Here is a 23,384-nt window from a genome sequence, read left to right as displayed (position 1 = left end):
GCTTGCTCACGAAGACCTAGGGCATTTTGAGGAAGCCCATCATTGGAATATACAAGCCAAGTTCTATAATGTAAATTTCCCACTAGTATATGAAAGTGACAACATAGGAGACTCTCTATCATAAGGATCATGGTGCTACTCTGAAGCACAAGTGTGGTAAAAGGATAGTAGCATTGCCCCTTCTCTCTTTTTCTCTCATTTTTTATTTTTTTATTTGGGCCTTTTCTCTTTTTTTATGGCCTCTTTTTTATCGTCCGGAGTCTCATCCCGACTTGTGGGGGAATCATAGTCTCCATCATCCTTTCCTCACTGGGACAATGCTCTAATAATGATGATCATCACACTTTTATTTACTTACAACTCAAGAATTACAACTCGATACTTAGAACAAAATATGACTCTATATGAATGCCTCCAGCGGTGTACCGGGATGTGCAATGAATCAAGAGTGACATGTATGAAATAATTATGAATGGTGGCTTTGCCACAAATACGATGTCAACTACATGATCATGCAAAGCAATATGACAATGATGAAGCGTGTCATAATAAACGGAACGGTGGTAAGTTGCATGGCAATATATCTCGGAATGGCTATGGAAATGCCATGATAGGTAGGTATGGTGGCTATTTTGAGGAAGGTATATGGTGGGTGTATGATACTGGCGAAAAGTGCGTAGTATTAGAGAGGCTAGCAATGGTGGAAGGGTGAGAGTGCGTATAATCCATGGACTCAACATTAGTCATAAAGAACCCACATACTTATTGCAAAAATCTATTAGTTATCGAAACGAAGTACTACGCGCATGCTCCTAGGGGGATAGATTGGTAGGAAAAGACCATCGCTCGTCCCCGACCGCCACTCATAAGGAAGACAATAAATAAATAAATCATGCTCCGACTTCATCACATAACGGTTCACCATACGTGCATGCTACGGGAATCACAAACTTTAACACAAGTATATCTCAAATTCACAACTAATCAACTAGCATGACTCTAATATCACCATCTTCATATCTCAAAACGATCATAAGGAATCAAACTTCTCATAGTATTCAATGCACTTTATATGAAAGTTTTTATTATATCCATCTTGGATGCCCATCATATTAGGACTAAATTCATAACCGAAGCAAATTACCATGCTGTTTAGGACTCTCAAAATAATATAAGTGAAGCATGAGAGTTCATCTATTTCTTCAAAATAAAACTACCGTCGTGCTCTAAAAGGATATAAGTGCAGCACTAGAGTAAACGACAAACTACTCCGAAAGATATAAGTGAAGATCAATGAGTAGTTAAATAATTATGTAGCAATGTGAAGACTCTCTAACATTTAAGAATTTCAGATCTTGGTACTTTATTCAAACAGCAAGCAAAACAAAAGAAAATAAAATGACGCTTCAAGCAAAACACATATCATGTGGTGAATAAAAATATAGCTCCAAGTAAAGTTACCGATGAACAAAGACGAAAGAGGGGATGCCATCCGGGGCATCCCCAAGCTTAGGCTCTTGGTTGTCCTTGACTATTACCTTGGGGTGCCTTGGGCATCCCCAAGCTTAGGCTCTTGCCACTCCTTATTCTATAGTCCATCGAATCTTTACCCAAAACTTGAAAACTTCACAACACAAAACTTAACAGAAAATCTCGTGAGCTCCGTTAGCGAAAGAAAACAAAACATCACTTAAAGGTACTGTAATTAACTCATTCTTTATTTGTATTGGTGTTAAATCTACTGTATTCCAACTTCTCTATGGTTCATACCCTCCGATATTACTCATAGATTCATCAAAATAAGCAAACAACACATAGAAAACAGAATCTGTCAAAAACAGAACAGTCTGTAGTAATCTATATCAAACGTATACTTCTGGAACTCCAAAAATTCTAAAATAAATTGGTGGACTGAGGAATTTGCCTAGTAATCATCTGCAAAAATAATCAACTAAATAGCACTCTCCAGTAAAAAGTTTTAGCTAATCTTGTGAGCGCTAAAGTTTCTGTTTTTTACAGCATGATCATAAAGACTTCACCCAAGTCTTCCCAAAGGTTCTACATGGCACAAACACTAATTAAAACACAAAACCACATCTAAACAGAAGCTAGATGGATTATTTATTCCTAAACAGAACCAAAAATCAAGAAACAAAAATAAAGTTGGGTTGCCTCCCAACAAGCGCTATCGTTTAACGCCCCTAGCTAGGCATGATGATTTCAATGATGCTCACATAAAACATAAGAATTGAAACATAAAGAGAGCATCATGAAGAATATGACTAGCACATTTAAGTCTAACCCACTTCCTATTCATATGGGTTTTGTGAGCAAACAACTTATGGGAACAATAATCAACTAGCATAGGAAGGCAAAACAAGCATAACTTTAAAACTTTAAGCACGTAGAGAGGAAACTTGATATTATTGCAATTCCTACAAGCATACATTCCTCCCTCATAATAATTTTAAGTAGGATCATGAATGAATTCAACAATATAACCAGCACCTAATGCATTATTTTCATGATCTACTTGCATAGAAATTTTATTACTCTCCACAAAAGCAAATTTGTTCTCATGAATAGTAGTGGGAGCAAACTCAACAAAATAACTATCATATGATTGAAAATTAAGATCAAGATGACAAGTTTCATGGTTATCATTATTCTTTAAAGCATACGTGTCATCACAATAATCATCATAGATAGGAGGCATGCTTTCATCATAGTAAATTTGCTCATTAAAGCTTGGGGGACAAAAAATATCATCTTCATCAAACATAGCTTCCCCAAGCTTGTGGCTTTGCATATCATTAGCATCATGGGTATTCAAAGAATCATACTAACAACATCGCAATCATGCTCATCATTCAAAGATTTAGTGCCAAACATTTTAATACATTCTTCTTCAAACACTTTGGCACAATTTTCCTTTCCATCATACTCACGAAATATATTAAAAAGATGAAGCGTATGAGGCAAAATCCATTCCATTTTTTGTAGTTTTCTTTTATAAACTAAACTAGTGATAAAACAAGAAACTAAAAGATTCGATTGCAAGATCTAAAGATATACCTTCAAGCACTCACCTCCCCGGCAACGGCGCCAGAAAAGAGCTTGATGTCTACTACACAACCTTCTTCTTGTAGACGTTGTTGGGCCTCCAAGTGCAGAGGTTTGTAGGACAGTAGAAAATTTCCCTCAAGTGGATAACATAAGGTTTATCAATCCGTGGAAGGCGTAGGATGAAGATGGTCTGTCTCAAACAACCCTGCAACCAAATAACAAAGAGGCTCTTGTGTCCCCAACACACCCAATACAATGGTAAATTGTATAGGTGCACTAGTTCGGCGAAGAGATGGTGATACAAGTGCAATATGGATGGTAGATATAGGTTTTTGTAATCTGAAAATATAAAAACAGCAAGGTAACTAATCATAAAAGTGAGCACAAATGATATTGCAATGCTAGAAAACAAGGCCTAGGGTTCATACTTTCACTAGTGCAAGTTCTCTCAACAATAATAACATAATTGGATCATATAACTATCCCTCAACATGCAACAAAGCGTCACTCCAAAGTCACTAATAGCGGAGAACAAACGAAGAGATTATTGTAGGGTACGAAACCACCTCAAAGTTATTCTTTCTGATCGATCTATTCAAGAGTCCGTAGTAAAATAACACGAAGCTATTCTTTCCGCTCGATCTATCATAGAGTTCGTACTAGAATAACACCTTAAGACACAAATCAACCAAAACCCTAATGTCACCTAGATACTCCAATGTCACCTCAAGTATCCGTGGGTATGATTATACGATATGCATCACACAATCTCAGATTCATCTATTCAACCAACACAAAGAACTTCAAAGAGTGCCCCAAATTTTCTACCGGAGAGTCAAGACAAAAACGTGTGCCAACCCCTATGCATAAGTTCACAAGGTCATTGAACCCGCAAGTTGATCACCAAAACATACATCAAGTAGATCACGTGAATATCCCATTGTCACCACAGATAAGCACATGCAAGACATACATCAAGTGTTCTCAAATCCTTAAAGACTCAATCCGATAAGATAACTTCAAAGGGAAAACTCAATCCATTACAAGAGAGTAGAGGGGAGAAACATCATAAGATCCAACTATAATAGCAAAGCTCGCGATACATAAAGATCGTATCACCTCAAGAACACGAGAGAGAGAGAGAGAGAGATCAAACACATAGCTACTGGTACATACCCTCAGCCCCGAGGGTGAACTACTCCCTCCTCGTCATGGAGAGCGCCGGGATGATGAAGATGGCCATAGGTGAGGGATCCCCCCTCCGGCAGGGTGTCGGAAGAGGGTCCCGATTGGTTTTTGGTGGCTATAGAGGATTGCGGTGGCGGAATTCCCGATATCTTCTGTTCCCCGATGGTTTTAGGGTATATTGGTATATATAGGAGGAAGAAATACGTCAAGGGAGCCACGAGGGGCCCACGAGGGTAGAGGGCGCGCCCAGGGGGGTGGGCGCGCCCCTGCCTCATGCCTTCCTCGTTGCTTCCCTTACGTACACCCCAAGTCTTCTGGATTGCTTCCGTTCCAAAAATAACTCTCCCGAAGGTTTCATTCCGTTTGGACTCCGTTTGATATTCCTTTTCTGTGAAACACTGAAACAAGGGAAAAACAGAAACTGGCACTGGGCTCTGGGTTAATAGGTTAGTCCCAAAAATAATATAAAAGTGTAAAATAAAGTCCATAAACATCCAAAATAGATAATATAATAGCATGGAACAATCAAAAATTATAGATACGTTGGAGACGTATCAACCAACTCCTGCCTGCATCTACTACTATTACTCCACACATAGACCGCTATCCAGCATGCATCTAGAGTATTAAGTTCACAAAGAACAGAGTATCACCTTAAGCAAGATGACATGATGTAGACTCAATTAATATGAGTAAACCCCATCTTTTTATCCTTAATGGCAATGATACAATACGTGTCATGTCACTTTCTGTCACTGGGATTGAGCACCGCAAGATCAAACCCATCACAAAGCACCTCTCCCATTGCAAGAAAAATCAATCTAGTTGGCCAAACAAAATCAATAGATCGGAGAGAAATACAAAGCTATAATAATCATGCATAAAAGTGTTCAGAGAAGACTCAAATAATATTCATAGATAATCTGATCATAGACTCATAATTCATAGGATCCCAACAAACACACCGCAAAAAGTGATTACATCGAATAGATCTCCAAGAATATCGAGGAGAACATTGTATTGAAGATCAAAGAGAGAGAAGAAGTCATCTAGCTACTAGCTATGCCCCCGTAGGTCTGTGGTAAACTGCTCACACATCATCGGAGAGGCTGCAAGGTTGATGTAGAGCCCCTCCGTGGTTGATTCCCCCTCTGGCAGAGTGCCAGAAAAGGCCCCAAATGGGATCTCTCGACAACAGGAACTTGCGGCGGCGGAAAAAGGGTTTTGGGTGGCTCTCTGTTGTTTCCCAATTTTAGAGAATTTATAGAGGCGGAATTAGGTCAAAAGGATGAATGTGGGCCCCACATGCCACCAGGGCTGCGGTGCCTTGTGGGCTACTCCATCTTTTGGTCTCCCCCCAAACCTTCTAGGGTCTGTTTTGTCCAGAAAAAAATCTTCAAAAAGTTTCATGGCAATTTGACTTCGTTTGGTACTGGTATTCTGGAAAACCAAAAATAGGCAAAAAAACAACAACTAGCACTTGGCACTAAGTTAATAGGTTAGTCCCAAAAATGATATATAATTCCATATAATTGCACATAAAACATCCAAGATTGATACCTATAATAGCATGGAATAATCAAAAAATATAGATACGTTAGAGAAGTATCACACGTTTCAAGGTTGATCTCTTTATTCCCACTATAGCCGCCATCACCCCCCCCCCCCCCCCGCTCATGTTGCACGACCGTACCTAGCAGTACGCCGCCCGATGTTGCTCCCCGTACGTGTGGATACTTTGGAGGCATCACATCTGTGATGCTAGGACAAGTTCACGAGGAGTCATTCGAGGGATCCATGAAGAACTTTTCACAGGGGACCGACTGCGCAAGGAGGTGATGACTCGGCTGATCAGCTACGCATCACCAGCTCTACTTACGTTGTGGGGTTGTGTGACTAGTGGTAAAATCTAATCCCATGATATATCTCCAGTAGTATGATCTTGGTTGTGCGGTAGAATGTTTTAATTTGTGCTAGTGTACCATTCCGCATGACCCAACATGTTTGTAAGTAGGTTGCGCATAACTTTGAATGCCAATACCAAGGAGTGAACAAGATGGTAGTAAGGGATCTAGTCTGAGGATCTTACCCCTCTTTAGATTGCTATACCATGCACACACCCATAACAATAGGATTGAATTCCCATGCATGCAATTGTTGCAATCCCACTCGACGTTTCACCTTCCTCGTTTCCTTTTACCCGAGCAACACATGCCTTTAGTTCCCTCCGGTGTGCCAAGGCGGACGAAAGGGAGAAGGAACAATCCTAGGCCAGACATATACTTTAGCAAGCACCCATTTTAAAACTACCCTCTTTTGTTTCATTATCATTAATACAGTAGTACTCCCAGCGTTCCTAACTAGGATGCACATAACTTCAGACGCCTATACAAACGAGCAAAGAAGAGGGGTGGCAACCTATTTTTTAGACGATCTTACCCCAGTTCAGGTTGCTACATGGCGCAGATGTCTGTACCCATAGGATTTAATTCTCATGCATTCCATCGTCATAATCCCACTCGACGCTGCACCTTCCTCGTTTCCTTCTCTTCATACAACATGTGCTCGTAGTCCACCCGAGCGTGCCAAGGCGGACGAAAGGAAGAAAGAAACGATACTAGGCCGCCATATACTTCAACATGCATCATTTTAAAATCAACCTATTCTGTTTCCTTGCCATTAATGCAGGAGTATTCCCATCGTTCCTAATTAGGAGGCACGTAACTTTAGCGACTATGCCAACGAGCTAACAAGAGGAGCGCTGACTGATTTTTTTGGACGATCTTACCCTCTTCTGGTCACTAAATGACACACATGTGTGGAACCATAAGATTTATTTCCATGCATGCCACCGCCATAATCCCGCCAACGATCCACTTTCACCATTTTCTTTCCTTGGTGCAACACGTGCATGTGGTTCTCTCGAGTGCGCCAAGGCGGAAGAAAGTGAGAAATAAAATATCCTAGGCCCGCCATATACTTCAGCAAGCACCTATTTAAAACTATCCTCTTCTGTTTCATTGTCATTTATGTAGTAGTACTCCCACCATCCCTAATTAGGTAGTAAATAACTTTGGACGTCGATACCAATGAGAAAACAAGAGGGGCAACATCTGATTTTTTTTGGATGATCTTACCCCTCATTAGGCCACTACATGACGCATGTGTGTGTGGAACCATAGGGTTTACTTCCCTTGCATGCAACCTCCATAATCTCGCTCGACGCTTCACTTTCCTTGTTTCCTTCCCTCCATGCAACACATGCATGTAGTTTGGCAGAGCGCACCAAGGTGCACGAAAGGGATAGATAAACGATCCTAGTCCCATCATATACTTTAGCAGGCACACGTTTAATACTATCCTCTTTTGTGTCCTTGACATTAATGTAGGGGTACTCCCAGCATCCCTAATTAGGTCGCACATAACTTTGGACGTCGATACCAACGAGCGAAGAAGAGGGATGGTAAATGATTTTTTCGGATGATCTTACCCCTCTTGAGGTTGTTACATAACACACGTGCGTGTGGAACCATAGGATTTATTTCCATTCATGCCACTTCCGTAATCCCACTCGACGCTTCACCTACCTCCTTTCCTTCTGTCTATGCAGCACGTGTGAAAGTGCAATCATGCCCTGGATCATATTTTGATGTTGATGATAATGTAAATATAGGTGTCTAATCATGTTTATCAAGTTTAGTCCTCGAGGAATCATGTGTGGATCATGACTACATAAGTATATATTGCTCAAGAACGAAGAAACAAGACAAATATCTTAGGCTTTTCGGTTTGTTCTTGAGCATAGGGATCCCGCACTATTAAGAGGGGATCATCGGTGCCGTAAAAGACTTGCTCAAAACCCACGGTTTCTTCCTATCTTTCACTCACTTAGGTTTATCATTTCACACATACACCCACACATCTGTCCTAGGCACTTTTCCATGTGATTCACTTGTTATATCCTAGGATGAGTTCTTTTGGTCTCCGTCTCACCGGACGACTGATATCTACCGGAAGTCTAGTCACCCATTGCTAAGTGGACGTCCAATACCCACCGAAAATTCGATGTGTCTTAACAGAACAAAACTGCCAGATTTTCAGTCTTCACTTCCTTCCTATCTTTCACTCACTTAGGTTTATCATTTCACACATACACCCACACATCTGTCCTAGGCACTTTTCCATGTGATTCATTTGTTATATCCAAGGATGAGTTCTTTTGGTGTCCGTCTCACCGGACGACTGATATCTACCGGAAGTCTAGTCACCCATTGCTCAGTGGACGTCCAATACCCACTGGAAATTTTGTGTGTCTTAACAGAACAAAACTGCCAGATTTTCGGTCCTCACCGGAAATCCGGTCTATCCTATACAGAGCCAAAATGTCAGTTGTCCGGTCTTCTCCGGACTTCCGATCCTTCTTGTGTCATCAAACGTCTAGCATGATCAGGAAATCCCATGTGATCCCAACAGAGCTAAACCAACGGATTTCCGGTGCACTACATCCAGAAACAAATTGTCGGATTTTCGGATGTCCGACGCCTCCCTAGACACCGGACGTTCGAAAAGTATCGGACTTTCTGACAAACCTATGTCCTACCAACTCTACACTACACTCATCCATTGGTTCGCTACATTTGTCGAATGCCCGGTGACCCACCGAACGTCCGGTGCTTGTTTTGCCGCCGGACGTCTGGTAACCCTCCAGACGTCCGACACTTACACAACTGATACGTCTCCAATGTATCTATAATTTTTTATTGTTCCATGTTTTTTTAGTATCAATCTTGGATGTTTTATGTGCAATTATATATCAATTTTTGGGACTAACCTATTAGCTTAGTGCCAAGTGCTAGTTGTTGGTTTTTTTGCCTGTTTTTGGTTTTCCATAATATTAGTTCCAAACGGAGTCCAATTGCCACGAAACTTTTTGGAGATTTTTTCTGGACAAAAGAGACCCTGGAAGCTTCGGGGGAGGGCCAGAAGATGAAGGAGTATCCCACAAGGCGCTTGGTGGCTTGTGGGGCCCATGTTCAGCTATTTGTAATAATCCCGCCTCTATAAATTCTCTAAAATCACGAAACCAACAGAGAGCCACAAAAAAATATTTTTTCACCGTCGCAAGTTCCTGTTCTTGAGAGATCCCATCTGGGGCCTTTTATAGCACTCTACCGGAGGGGGAATCAACCACAGAGGAGCTCTACGTCAACCTTGCTGCCTCTCCGAAGGTGTGTGAGTAGTTTACCACATACCTACAGGTGCATAGTTAATAGCTAGATGGCTTCTTCTCTCTCTTTGATCTTCAATACAATGTTCTCCTCGATGTCCTTGGAGATCTATTTGATATAATCACCTTTTGCCGTGTGTTTGTTGGGATCCGATGAATTGTGAGTTTATGATCATATTAACTATGAATATTATTTGAGTATTCTCTGAGCTCTTTTATGCATGAGTATTATAGCTTTGTAATTCTCTCCGATATATTGATTTGGTTTGGCCAAGTAGATTGATTTTTCTTACAATGGGAGAGGTGCTTTGTGATGGGTTTGATCTTGTGGTGCTCAATCCCAATGACAGAAAGGGACATGACACGTATTGTATCATTTCCATTAAGGATAAAAAGATGGGGTTTATTCATATTAATTAAGTTTACTTTGTCTACATCATGTCATCTTGCTTAAGGCATTGCTCCATTCTTTATGAACTTAATGCTCTAGATGCATGCTGGATAGCGGCGATGTGTGGAGTAATAGTAGTAGATGTAGTCAGGAGTCGGTCTACTTGTCTCGAACGTGATGCATATATACATGATCATTGCCTTAGATATCATCATGATTATTCGCTTTTCTATGAATTACCCAACAGTAATTTGTTTACTCACTGTATGCTATCTTCAAGAGAGAGGCCTCTAGTGAAAACTATGGCCCCTGTGTCTATCTAAATCATATATTAAAATCCAAAAATATATTGCTGCACCTTTTATCACGTCATTTTATTTTGTGTTTTATTTATCTATCTATCACTACGAGATTTGATCCTTGCAATTAACCGCCAAGGGATTTACAACCCCTTGTTTGCGTTGGGTGCAAGTATTTGTTATTTTGTTTGTAGGTACCGCTAATGAGTTGTTGTGTTATTCTTCTACTCGATCGATAACCTTGGTTTCTAACCGAGGGAAATACTTATCTCTACTGTACTGCATCATCCTCTCCTCTTCGGGGAAATCCCAACGCAGCTCACAAGTAGCAACAACCCAAGTGGCTCCAACGACCATTTCTGGGTGTACTACATATACCACTCTCCCATCCCGGGAGAGGGTTGACCACTCCACTCAAAAGGTCCTAAGAAACGTAGAAGTGATCACTCTCACTTGCTCACACCAAATCTTAGATCTTGGAAGCATTTGTGTGAGTTACTGAGAGTTGTTCCAATCAATTGATAGATCTACTACCTCTCCTTTTTACCAAAGAAATTTTTGATTTGAGAAAAGTGTTGAGCTTTTCCCCTTGATCTTGTTACTCTTGGAGGTTGGAGACTCCTAGGCGGTAGGAGTTCTTAGATGAGGAATCAAGCATTGTGATTGCCCTCCGGAAAGTTTGTAAAGGTTTGGAGATCACCTCAAGGTCTACCACTAGTGGTTCAGAAATGCCTTCGTGGTGTTGTATCAAGGGGATAATAGGGCGAGCCTTCATGCATTGGTGGGCCTTCCTAGTAACATCCACCTCTCTAACGGTGACTAGCTTCTCCTCCAAGGAAGTGAACATCGACATACATCCTCGTCTCTCGGAGTTGCGGTTATCGCTAACCCTAACTCCCTACTTGTGGTTATTTGTCTCTTAGTCTTTACTTAGCATATATTGTGCTTGCATATCTTGCCACTTGTTATTGCTTAGCACTAGAATCACCTTAGCAATTGTTAGGCTCACTTACATATTCCGCATTATTGCCTAAAATTGCAAAGTAAAAATTAAAATTTGCAATTGTACCTATTCACCCCCTCTAGGTCCATATTGATCCTTTCGACGTGCATGTAGTTTGCTCGAGCGTGCCAGGGAGTGAAAGGGAGAAATAAATGATCCTAGGCCAACCGTATACTTTATCATGCACACTTTAACACTATCCTCTTTTGCCTCCTTGTCATTAATGTAGAGTACTCCCACCGTTCCTATTAGGCCCCACATAAATTTGGACATCGATACTAAGGAGCGAACAAGAGGTTGGTGGATGATTTTTTAGTCGATCTTACCCCTTTCTAGGTTGTTGCATAGGCACGTGTGTGTACCATAGAATTTAATTCCAATCCATGCCAGTGCCGTAATCTTGCTCGATGCTTCACTTTCCATGTTTACTTCTCTTCGTGCAACACATGCATGTACTTTGTCCGAGCGTGCCAAGGTGGATGAAAGGGAGAAATAAATGACCCTAGGCCTGCCCTGTACTTCAATAGGCACATGTTTAAAACTATCCTCTTTTGTTTCCGTGTGATCATTAATATTGGAGTACTCCCACCGTCCCTAATTAGGCCGCACATAACTTTGGATGTCAATACCAACGAGCAAACAAGAGGGGATCGGCCTATTTTTTTATGATCTTACCCCTCTCCAGGTTGCTACACGACGCACGTGCGTGTCGAACCATAGGATTTATTTCCCCCTGCATGCCACCTCCATAATCCCGCTCGAGGCTTCACCTTCCTCCTTTCTTTTTCTCCGTGCAACACGTGCATGTAGTTTGGCCGAGCGCACCAAGGCGGACGAAAGGGAGAAACAAACAATCCTAGGCCCGCCATATACTTTAGTAGGCACACATTTAAAATTGTCCTCTTTTGTTTTCTTGTCACTAGGTAGGAGTACTCCCACCGTTCCTATTAGGCCGCACATAAATTTGGACGTCGGTACTAAGGAGCGAACAAGAGGGGTGGTGGAAGGTTTTCTAGACGAACTTATCCTTCTTTAGGTCGCTACACAACACACGTGTGTGTACCCATATGATTTAATTCCAATGCTTGCCATCGACGTAAACTCGCTCGATGCTTCACCTTCCTCGTTTCCTTCTCTCTGTGCAGCACGTGCATGTAGTTTTCTCGAGCACGCCAAGTCGGATGATAGGGAGAAATAAAGAATCCTATGGTCGCCTACTTCACCAGACGCTCATTTAAAACTATCGTGCACTCCCAACGTTCCTAATCTGGCCGCATATAACTTTGGGCCCCTATATCAAAGAGCGAATTGGAGGGGCAACAAACAGTTTTCTTATACGATCTTACCCCTCTTTAGTTTGCCCCACCACGCACACGCGTGTAACCGCATGATTTAATTCTCATGCATGGAATGGCCGTGATCCCGCATCAACGTTGCACCTTCCTTGTTTCCTTCTCCTCAAGCAACACACGCCTGTAGTGAGCCTGAGGGCACTGAGGGAGTCCTGGACTAAGGGGTCCTCGGGCGTCCGGCCTGATATCCATGGGCCGGACTGATGGGCCGCGAAGACATGTAGACCGAAGACTATGTCCGTGTCCGGATTGGACTCTACTTGGCGTGGAAGGCAAGCTAGGCGACCTATTGTGAAGATTTCCTCCTATGTAACCGACCTCATGTAACCTTAGATCTCTCCGGTGTCTATATAAACCGGAGAGCATAGTCCGGATAGGACAAAGATTCATGACCATATACTCATAGGCTAGACTTCTAGGGTTTAGCCATTACGATCTCGTGGTAGATCAACTCTTGTAACACTCATATTCATCAAGATCGATCAAGTAGGAAGTAGGGTATTACCTCCATAGAGAGGGCCCGAACCTGGGTAAACATTGTGTCCCCCGTCTCCTATTACCATCGATCCTAGACGCACAGTTCGGGACCCCCTACCCGAGATGCGCCGGTTTTGACACCGACATTGGTGCATTCATTGAGAGTCCCACTGTGCCGTCGACATAAGGCTCGATGGCCCCTTCAATCGTCGGTGGTGGCGTTTTTCAGGGAGAAACCTTTCTCCCCGGACAATCTTTGTGTTCGGCGGCTTCGTACTGCGGGCCAACTCGCTCGGCCATCTGGAGCAGACCGGTAGCTACGCCCCTGGTCATCAGGTCAGATTCGGAATTTGAACTACGTCGCGGACATCCGTGGGGACTTGATCTTCGACGGATTTGAGACCGTGGCAACCGCTCCCCTTCGCCCCGTTGAACATGGCTTAAACCTGTCATCGGGCCGCATCCAGGAGATAGCTCCTGTAACAACTCCAGCCTTAGATCCGGAGCAGATCAAGACGTCCGAAGATGGGAGACTCAACCCCATCACGGGGGCTACCGAGTCTGCGGCGTTGGAGCCGCGTGCAGATCCCACTTCGTACGATACCTGCATCAACGGAACCCCGGACTTGTCTCCGATATCGAGTTCCGAACCCTGCGAGCTCGCGGATACCAAACTCGATCGTTTATCGATATTCAAGTTCAGCGCCGTAGATGTCTTTCAGCACTCACCTATGGGCGATCTACTAAGCTCACTAAAAAACCTATCCCTGGCAGATGGCTCGTCGCCGAACTATGTCCGGTTCGACCTTACGGCGGATGACGGAGAATTTTGCTTCCCACCCGCCACCACTTCATAGCCACTGTCGAAGACCCAACCAACATGCTTGACCTCCGCCCCGAAGACATCGACGGCATGGACGACGATGAGGGGCAAGGCCAGAGCTCACTATCCGCTAGACGCAGGACGACCACTTCTTGGTATGACGTGTGTATGGTAGACACACCCAACGACGATATCAACGATGACAAGGAAGATCCAGTTGAGGATAAACCTCCTGGTACACAATCCGAACACCGGCGCCCCCGGCGCCGCTCCAGGTCACGTCGCCCAAGAGAAAACAATACTAGCAACGGAGGTGATACTACTCCGGACAACAAATACCCTGTTGAGGCAGGATCCGAACAGGAGGACCAGGAAAGCGGGCAAGATAGCCCCGAGGAACAGGTCATGTACGGAGACTCGGAGGATAGCAATTATCTTCCCCTCTCTGAGGAAGAGGAGAGCCTCGACAATGAAGAATTCATCGTGCCGGAGGAACCTCTCGAGCAGCAGCGCTTTAAACGCCGGCTAATAGCCACAGCAAGGAATCTAAGAATAAAGCAGCAGCAGCTTCAAGCAAGCCAAGATCTGCTCAATGATAAATGGACCGAGGTCCTAGCCGCCATAGAATACGGCCCTAGTGGCCCGGACAAAAGCCACCCCAAGTGCAGGTGGCTCCCTCCACATGATGGCAAGGCGCTGGAGCCTGTTCCACCATCGAATAATGCGGCAGGTCGACCATAGTTCGGTCCGGATAAAGTAGCAGCCCAAGCAGAATACCATACGATGGTTCGGGAAAACAATGGCGACATCCGCCAAAGTTTAGTGGGCGGAGCAGGACAGACAAGATCGACGTACAGATCGCGGGGATATGCCCCGACCGATTACGATGGTTAATCAGCCGGACTCAACCAAGCCAACCACGCCCGAAGCCGCCAACGGCATCCAAAGGAGGTACTTCACAGTGTGGCCCAACATAGAGGAGCCACGCACCCGCTTTGCTTCACCAATGAGGTAATGGAGCACGAATTTCCAGACGGGTTCAAACCCATCAACGTCGAATCATACGATGGAACAACAGATCCCGTAGTATGAATTGAGGACTATCTCCTCCATATCCACCTGGCTCGCGGAGACGACCTTCATGCCATTAAATACCTGCCTCTCAAGCTTAAGGGGCCCGCACGGTACTGGCTAAACAGTTTGTCAGAAAATTCTATTGGCAGCTGGGAAGATTTGGAAAACACCTTTCGTGACAACTTCCAAGGAATATATGTCCGGCCGCCAGATGCCGACGACTTAAGTCATATTGTCCAACAGCCCGGCGAGTCAGCCAGGGAGCTCTGGACCAGGTTCTTAGTCAAAAAGAACCAAATTGTCGACTGTCCGGATGCGGAAGCCCTCGCGGCCTTCAAACATAGCGTCCGGGATGAATGGCTAGCACGCCACCTCGGCCAGGAAGGACCTAAATCCATGACCGCCCTTACCGCTCTAATGACTCGCTTTTGTGCGGGAGAAGACAACTAGCTCGCTCATAAAAGCAACAACGCCAGTGACCCGGGCACTTCCGAAATCCGAGACAGCAACGGCAAGCCACGACTAACCGAACACAACAGCCACAATAATAATGAGGGATTACGCGACACAGCGGTCAACGCCGGATTTAACAATCCGAAGCCCGGTCAACGGAAGAAGCCATTTAAGGCCAGCCATGATGGACCATCCGCCCTCGACAGGATACTGGACCGACCTTGTCAGATTCACGGTCACCCTGATAAGCCAGCCAATCACGCCAACAGAAACTGTTGGGTCTTTAAGCAGGCAGGCAAATTTAACACCGAATACAAGGGGAGGAGGCCACCAAGCGATAAAGACGACGGAGCGGCTCGCCAGCCGAACACCAGGGGCCAGAAACAGTTTCCCTCCGACGTTCGACCACTACCGGAGCGGAAATAGCAGTTCGGCTTCCGCCACCCACCCACTATGCTGGCAAGATTTACACCACGCGTACATCACTACGCGTTCAAGATACCATGGGCATCGGCGGCAGCACAATACGGGTACCCCTGCAAGAATCCCCGTAACGTTTTTTATCCGTTTTCTTCACTCTTCTTTATTATAAACAGGTGACCAACAGGACAGCACCTACAACGGACTCTATCGAAGTTCGGATTCGTACACTCACCTAAGGGGCTCCTTCCGTTAAGGATTACCCTCCCAGAGGACGGGCGGCGCAGACGTGCGACAGGAGGTGCAAAATAGCTTTTTGTAGACCGCACTCTTTATTTTGAGCCTGTACTATGCCCTTTTTCCTCCGTTCCCGGCCCCGAGCATGTCAAATAGCCGGGTTGTGGTTTTTCTTTTTTATATATGAATTTATCATTGGCATATTGCTCCACTCCCAGTAAACTTTATCCGAGCTAATCTTAAAATACTCTTGCTACAATGAGTACGGCCGCAACGGCTGTGTCACAAGAAGCGTCTCGGCATAACATGCCAGAGGCCCGGTATGGGAACAAATGAGTCGCCAATAAAAGCCCGAACAGCTATACAGCGTACTTCGGCGTCGCAAGTTTGGCCTTATATGCATTAGCTCCGAATCATTGTCTTTGGTCAATAGTTGGGTTGCCCGGCTCCTGTGCTTGCTACCCTACGTTCCGCTCTATCGGCTAGACTAGTAAAGGGAGAACTACTGCGATTGTGCCCTGGCTTTGACCGGACGAGCACCTCAGTAGAGAAAGCCAAAAACTGACTGTCATGATGCGGCAAGAGCTGGTCAACCACTTGACGACTTATTCGAATCTTTAGCGATTCTCCGTGTTACACGAAGGATCTTTTTCAGATCAAAACATGTAAGGCACAATATTACGATACGCCGCATACATACCAGGGGCTATGTCGTAGCCCCACCATAAAACTCCTATGGCTAAGTGAAAGTGTTAACGCCCTATAGTCTGATTGCCTGGTTCGCCGCATTATCACCTCCTTTATGGACCAAGACGTTGGATAAAGAGTGATTCAATGCTTTTCCGAACACCCCCGTATTTCCTACGAGGGGGCTGAAGACGACAACTGGAAAACTTTCAAATTACATTAAAACGGCCGCACAGGAGGAATACGAGCTTTCGAGCAAAAAATAGATTAACTATAAAGTTGTCTGTTACAACCCTTGTACACATAACTCGAATATTATGTCTTTTGAGCATTGACCCTCTATCAAGCGGGCGGCCTCTAAGACGTCTCCAAAATAATGCTCCGATTCCAGAAGGTCCTTGCCTTTGGGTGGACTCTTCGTCGCAACATCGATGGCCTTCATCTTCCCCCAGAATGTCTTGACTCGGGCGAAGGCCATCCGTGTACCTTCAATGCACGCCGACCGCTTCACAGCATTGATACGTGGCACCGCGTCAGCAAGCCGCTGCACCAGTCCGAAGTAACTACTTGAAACAGGTTCAGTCGGCCACAAACGGACAACGACGTTCTTCATGGCAGCGCCGGATATCCTATGCAGCTCGGCCCACTGAGACATCTGTTCATTCAGCAACAGAGGCGCTTTGACGCGCCAAATTGCGACCAGAAAAGCTTCTCCGTTGCATACCCCTCTTGCACCTGATAAAACTGCGCCGCATCGGAAGAACTCTTCGGCAAGTCTAAAAAATCGTCCGGAGAACTCCATACTTGGTTAAGCTGAGCATAGTTCGGATCGCCGAACTTAGCCTGTAGCAAAAAGGGCTTGCCAACCACAATCTCCCCAGCTTGCCGGATCTCCTCATGGGCTGCTCTGGATTCAGACCGCGCTTCTCTCGCCTCTCGTAAGGCCTTGTAAAGTTCAGCCATTTTGGCTTCATTTTCCTTCTCAATAAGTTTACAGCGGCCAGCCGCATCCTCTAACTCGCGCGCCATGGTGGACATTGCCTCCTTGTCCTGGCGCCGCGCGGCTTGTTCGGCCTTCAATTCAGCCATGCCTTTTCGGCAGCCGCATTACTAAACCGGGCATGCTCCTTGGCCCGGGCTAGCTCCGCCCGAAGGGCTTCCACGGCGGCAGCACCATCTGCATTGATGCACATTTCATATCAACCTCTCTTCAGAGTCAGGCTTACATTACAAGCATATTGGTGTAAGGAATGCTCGAAATATATACCTTGCGAGTCGTCAAGACGCCCGTTGATCAAAGCAATGTCATCCTCCGCAATATCCAGCTTTCGCTGCAGTTCGGTTACCTCCGAATTTCGGGCAGTGGCAGGAGGGGAGACAGCCTGCATTCCAAATTAAACTAAGGTTAGTACCTGAAAATATCTTTTCGATCCTCCGATCACTTCCTTTGGAAGGCGATCCGAGTCTCAGGGGCTACTGCATACACAACAGGTGCATTCTGTCAATATTATTCAATTGGCAACATTACATCACAAACTTCAAAACCTCTCAGAAGGCTCGTAAAGACCTCGTTCAACCCGCTCTTCGCGGATACAACTTTTTTGACCACCGTAACCATTAAGGCACGGTGCTCCTCTGAAACGGACGCTCGTCACAGCATGTTCGTCAGCGTCTCCGGCACTCCTGGGTCTTCGGACACCGCTGCCGAAGCACGATGTTCCTTTGAAGGAATTCGCTTACCCGCCTCCAGCATTGTCTCCGGCTATAAACCGGACAGTTCGGGGCCATCATTCTTGATCCCCGAACCCTGAGTGACAGAGGCACCACCTTCGGGTAGCTCCTTCCTCGTTTCCTGTGCTACTTGCCGGTTGGGAGGAGCCCTCCGGGACAACACCTCGAGATCATCCGCCCTGTTAGGCGAGGAGGCCGGAGAAGGCGTGTCACTCTCCATCATCTCCGGAAGAAGGTCTCCCAAGGAGGAGGACGATTGAGGAAGGCTTCCCCTCCTGACCTCCAGAAGCGGCCCTCTTCTTGCCATGAAGTGCCCCTCCACACCTTTGCCCCTGGGCAAAAGGGTTTCGGTTTCCCCGAACACAGCACCTAAATCGGCCTTAGGATGGGCATCTCCTCTGGGCTCCCCGCTCTCGCCCCCCTCTGTAGACACCAGGTACGGTGTCGGGGTCAACATCCGCGTCAGTAGGGCGGACGCAGGGTCTTCGGGAAGGGGCGCCGGACACCAGATTAACACCGCTTTCTTTATCTAGTCCTGTATAAGGGCAGGTTGTTTAGTGTCTTGTCAAGAGATGCTTGAATGAAAGGTGTGCGGGGATTGAATATTTACCGGAGTGTCCGGATGATTGCAGTCGAGGCCGACGTCTTCGGTGGTGTCCGGCCATTGCTCTCGCTCCCCGAAATATAACTTCCACATTCCTTCGTGCGTAGTACCGAAGAAGTGCTGAAGAGTCTGCCGCCCTTCTGGGTTGAACTCCCACATACGGAGAGGCCGCCGTTGACACGGCAGGATCCGGCGGACCAGCATTACCTGAACGACGTTCACAAGATCGATGCCCTTCTCGGTAAGGCTTCGGATGCGACCTTGCAGAGTCTGCACCTCATTGGCGGATCCCCAGTCCAACCCCTTGTTGATCCATGAAGCAAGCTGAGTCGGAGGGCTGGGTCGGAACGCAGGCGTAGCCACCCACTTGGAGCCCCGCGGCTCGTTGACACAAAACCACCCCTGCTGCCATAGTTCAGAAGACTCGGCAAAGGATCCTTCAAACCAAACCGTGCTGGCAAGCTTGTTTATTACAACACTGCCGCACTCCGCCTGCTCCCCCTACCCGCGGCCTCACATCAAAAGTCTTGAGCCACAAATCAAAGTGCGGAGGAGTCCGGAGGAAGGCCTCACACGTGACGATGAATGCTGAGATGAGAAGAACAGAGTCCGGGGCCAGATCGTGAAAATCTAGCCCATAGTAGAACATGAGCCCCCGGACGAAGGGGTTAAGCGCGAACCCTAACCCATGGAGGAAGTGGGACACAAATACTACCCTCTCGCCAAATTTGGGGGTGGGAATAATCTGCCCCTCGGCAGGAAGCCGATGAAGGATTTCTGGGGCCAGGTGCCTCGCTACGCGGAGCTTCGCAATATCCTCCTCCGTGACGGAAGAGGCCACCCGCCGGCCTAAACGGCTGGACCCGGACATGATTGGGACTGGTGGTGATTGGAACTCGAGGGCTAGAACTCGAGGTGGCTGGGGTTGAGGAAGAAGCAAGCGCGGAAGAAAAAGACAAGTCTGGGTCCCTATATGAAGGCCCAGAATATCGAGCGTCCCCTCCTGGGTCCTGAAACTTACCTATCCCCAAAGAGTTGTACCCAGGGGACGGTTGGGTTACCCATACCTACATTATTGAAAATCCCATGAATAAGGGGACACGATCTCTGCTTTGACAAGACGTGCCAATAAAACCGCTTCCCGAGACGTGGGGCGACGGGCTAGCCAACGGTTGGAAATAATAACCGGGCAGGCGTGATACAATGTCATAAACAGTTGTCAGCAGATTGGACTCGTGGAGTATTGTATTTTCTGCAATTATATACACAGGTCCGGATACAATCGTCACATCCGAAGACTACCTTGGGGTTCGGAAGAAGGGGAACCCGCCTTGCAATGCCGAAGACAATCTGCGCGCCGGACTCCTCGTCATTGAAGCCAGGTTCAGGGGCTACTGAGGGAGTCCTGGACTAAGGGGTCCTCGGGCGTCCGGCCTGATATCCATGGGCCGGACTGATGGGCCGCGAAGACATGAAGACTGAAGACTATGTCCGTGTCCGGATTGGACTCTACTTGGCGTGGAAGGCAAGCTAGGCGACCTATTGTGAAGATTTCCTCCTATGTAACCGACCTCATGTAACCCTAGATCTCTCCGGTGTCTATATAAACCGGAGAGCATAGTCCGGATAGGACAGAGATTCATGACCATATACTCATAGGCTAGACTTCTAGGGTTTAGCCATTACGATCTCGTGGTAGATCAACTCTTGTAACACTCATATTCATCAAGATCAATCAAGCAGGAAGTAGGGTATTACCTCCATAGAGAGGGCCCGAACCTGGGTCCCGTCTCCTGTTACCATCGATCCTAGACGCACAGTTCGGGACCCCCTACCCGAGATCCGCCGGCTTTGACACCGACATGCACCAAGAAAGACGGAAGGGAGAAAGAAACGGATCTAGGCCCGCCATATACTTCAACAAGCACCCATAATGGTATCCTCTTCGTTTCCTCGTCATTAATGTAGGAGTACTCCGCACACGTTCCTAATTAGGTTATGCACAACTTTGAATGTCGACACCAAGGAGCAAACAACAGGGTAAGTGATTTTGTCACACGATCTTACCCCTCTTCACGTCGCTACACAGCGCACGTGCGTGCACCCACAGGATTTAGTTCCAATGCATGCCACCACCGTAGTCCTACTCGACACTTCACCTTCTTTTTTTCCTTCTCTCCGTGCAACACGTGCATGTAGTTTGCCCGTGCGTGTCAATGCGGACAAAAGGGAGAAATAAACGATCCTAGGCCCGCAATATACTTCAGCAGGCACACGTAACTATCGTCTTTTGTTTCCTTGTCATTAATGTAGGAGTACTCCCACCATTCCTATTAGGCCACACATAACTTTAGACGTTGATGCCAAGGAGCGAACAAGAGTGGTGGTGTCCGATTTTTTTTAAACGAACTTACCACTCTTAAGGTCGCTACACGGCGCACATGCGTATACCCATAGGATTTAATTCCAATGCATGCCATCGCTGTAATCCTGCTCGACGCTTCACCTTCCAGGTTTCCTTCTCTTCATGCAACACACGCATGTAGTTCGCCTGAGCGCACCAAGGCAGATGAAAGGGAGAAATAAATGATCTTATGCCCGCCACATACTTCAGCAGGCACACATTCAAAACTATCATGCACTCCCACCGTTCCTAATTAGGCCGCACATAACTTCGGACCCCTATACCAGAGAGCTCACTGGAGGGGGTAGCGAACGATTTTCTTAGACGGTCTTACCCCTCTTCATTTCGCCACACAACGTACACGCGTGTACTCATAGGATTTAATTCTCATGCAAGCAATGGCCGCAATCCCACTCGACGCTTCACCTTCCTCGTTTTCTTCTCCGCATGCAACACACTCATGTGTGAGCCCGGGCACGCCAAGAAAGATGGAAGGCAGAAAGAAAAGGTCAAACGTAATAAGAGGGCAACAACCGATTTTGTTAGGCGGTCTTACACTAGTTGGGGTTGCTGTACCCAACACACTCCCCCGTAACCATACGATTGAATTCGCATGCTTCCTACGACCGTAGCCTCGCCCGACGCTTCACCCTCCTCGTGCAACACGTGCATGTAGTTCGCCCGACGCTTCAGCTTCCTCGTGCAACAAGCGCGCGTAGTCCGCCCGAGCGCGCCAGGGGAGATGACGGAAGGGAGACGCCTTCTCAGCCACGCCATAAACCACAACAAAGCACTCATTTAGAACCATCCTCTTTTGTTTCGTAGGCATTGACGCAGGAGTAGAGTAGACGAACGAACCCTGCCAAACGCTGACTATGGCAAACACGTTCTGTAATTTCCAATAGACAGACGTGTTATGTTACACCAAAACAGAAAACGGGTGTTGATTCCTGAAAGAAAGCACCAGCAAAGCAAAGGTTTTATCCTACGGGGATATGACGCAGCACGAGGTCGAGCAACGAACACGTAGCCTGCGGCCACGCGGAGGACGATACGGAGCGACACGTGGCGTCAGTGACGCGCGTGTGCCAGATGGCGATGGTTTCGCCGACCCAAAGTGGTGCTTTGTAACACCCGGCACGGCAAGTGTTTCACGCTGGCTAATGACGAGACGATCATCATGTAAAAAGTCGCCCGCAATCGCCCGGTAATCCACCGGCCGGCACGTGAACGGGCCGTGCCGGTGCGTGGCATCATAGAATCCGCTTCCTTGCTTGCTCCGGGACGGAACCTCGGCCCGGTTCACCACTGCCGCACGACAATCCAATCCAAGCGTCCGTTGTGACGACAGACGGACGCTGTGGTACCAGTCAACACGGAGAGGCCGCTCTGACCTTTTCAGGCGACCTTTCATCAGCGGCGGCCGACCGGTGGGCCGGATCGATCGATCGCCGGAAATTCTCAGGCAAACGCTGGAAGAGCAGTAAATATTAACCAAGTATACGCTCCAGAATTGGCACGGAGGTAAAGAAAACCGCAGTGAAAATCAGGAAGAAAGTGAAACTGACGCGGCTGCTCCAGCTCAGAACAATCCCTCCCTGCCCGGCTGCCCCCGCAGCGCAGCGCACGCGGAGCAGCACGCATTTGTTCGGCGCCCGCCCCGAGGCAGTCCGGTGTCGCAATCCCGTCGTCCCCCAGTCCCGTCCCCGTCAAGCGGAATCTGGGAATCCCCTCGCCGGGAAGGGAACCGAGCGAACCAAACAGACGAGCCAACGCGCATTCCCACCCCCGTCTCCGTCAGCGGGCGCGGCCGCCCACCAAACCCGAACCCCCGCGGAATAAAACCCGGCCGAGAGGCCGTGCCGCCAGATCCGCACGGGAGTTTCTAGGGTTTTTCCCTCCCTCCCTCCCCCCGCCGACCCACCCAACCCCAGCCCCATTCCTCGCT

The sequence above is a fragment of the Triticum aestivum genome, chromosome 4D (assembly GCF_018294505.1).
Source record: "Triticum aestivum cultivar Chinese Spring chromosome 4D, IWGSC CS RefSeq v2.1, whole genome shotgun sequence".
NCBI lineage: Eukaryota > Viridiplantae > Streptophyta > Magnoliopsida > Poales > Poaceae > Triticum > Triticum aestivum.
Note: the sequence above shows the minus strand (reverse complement) of the source record.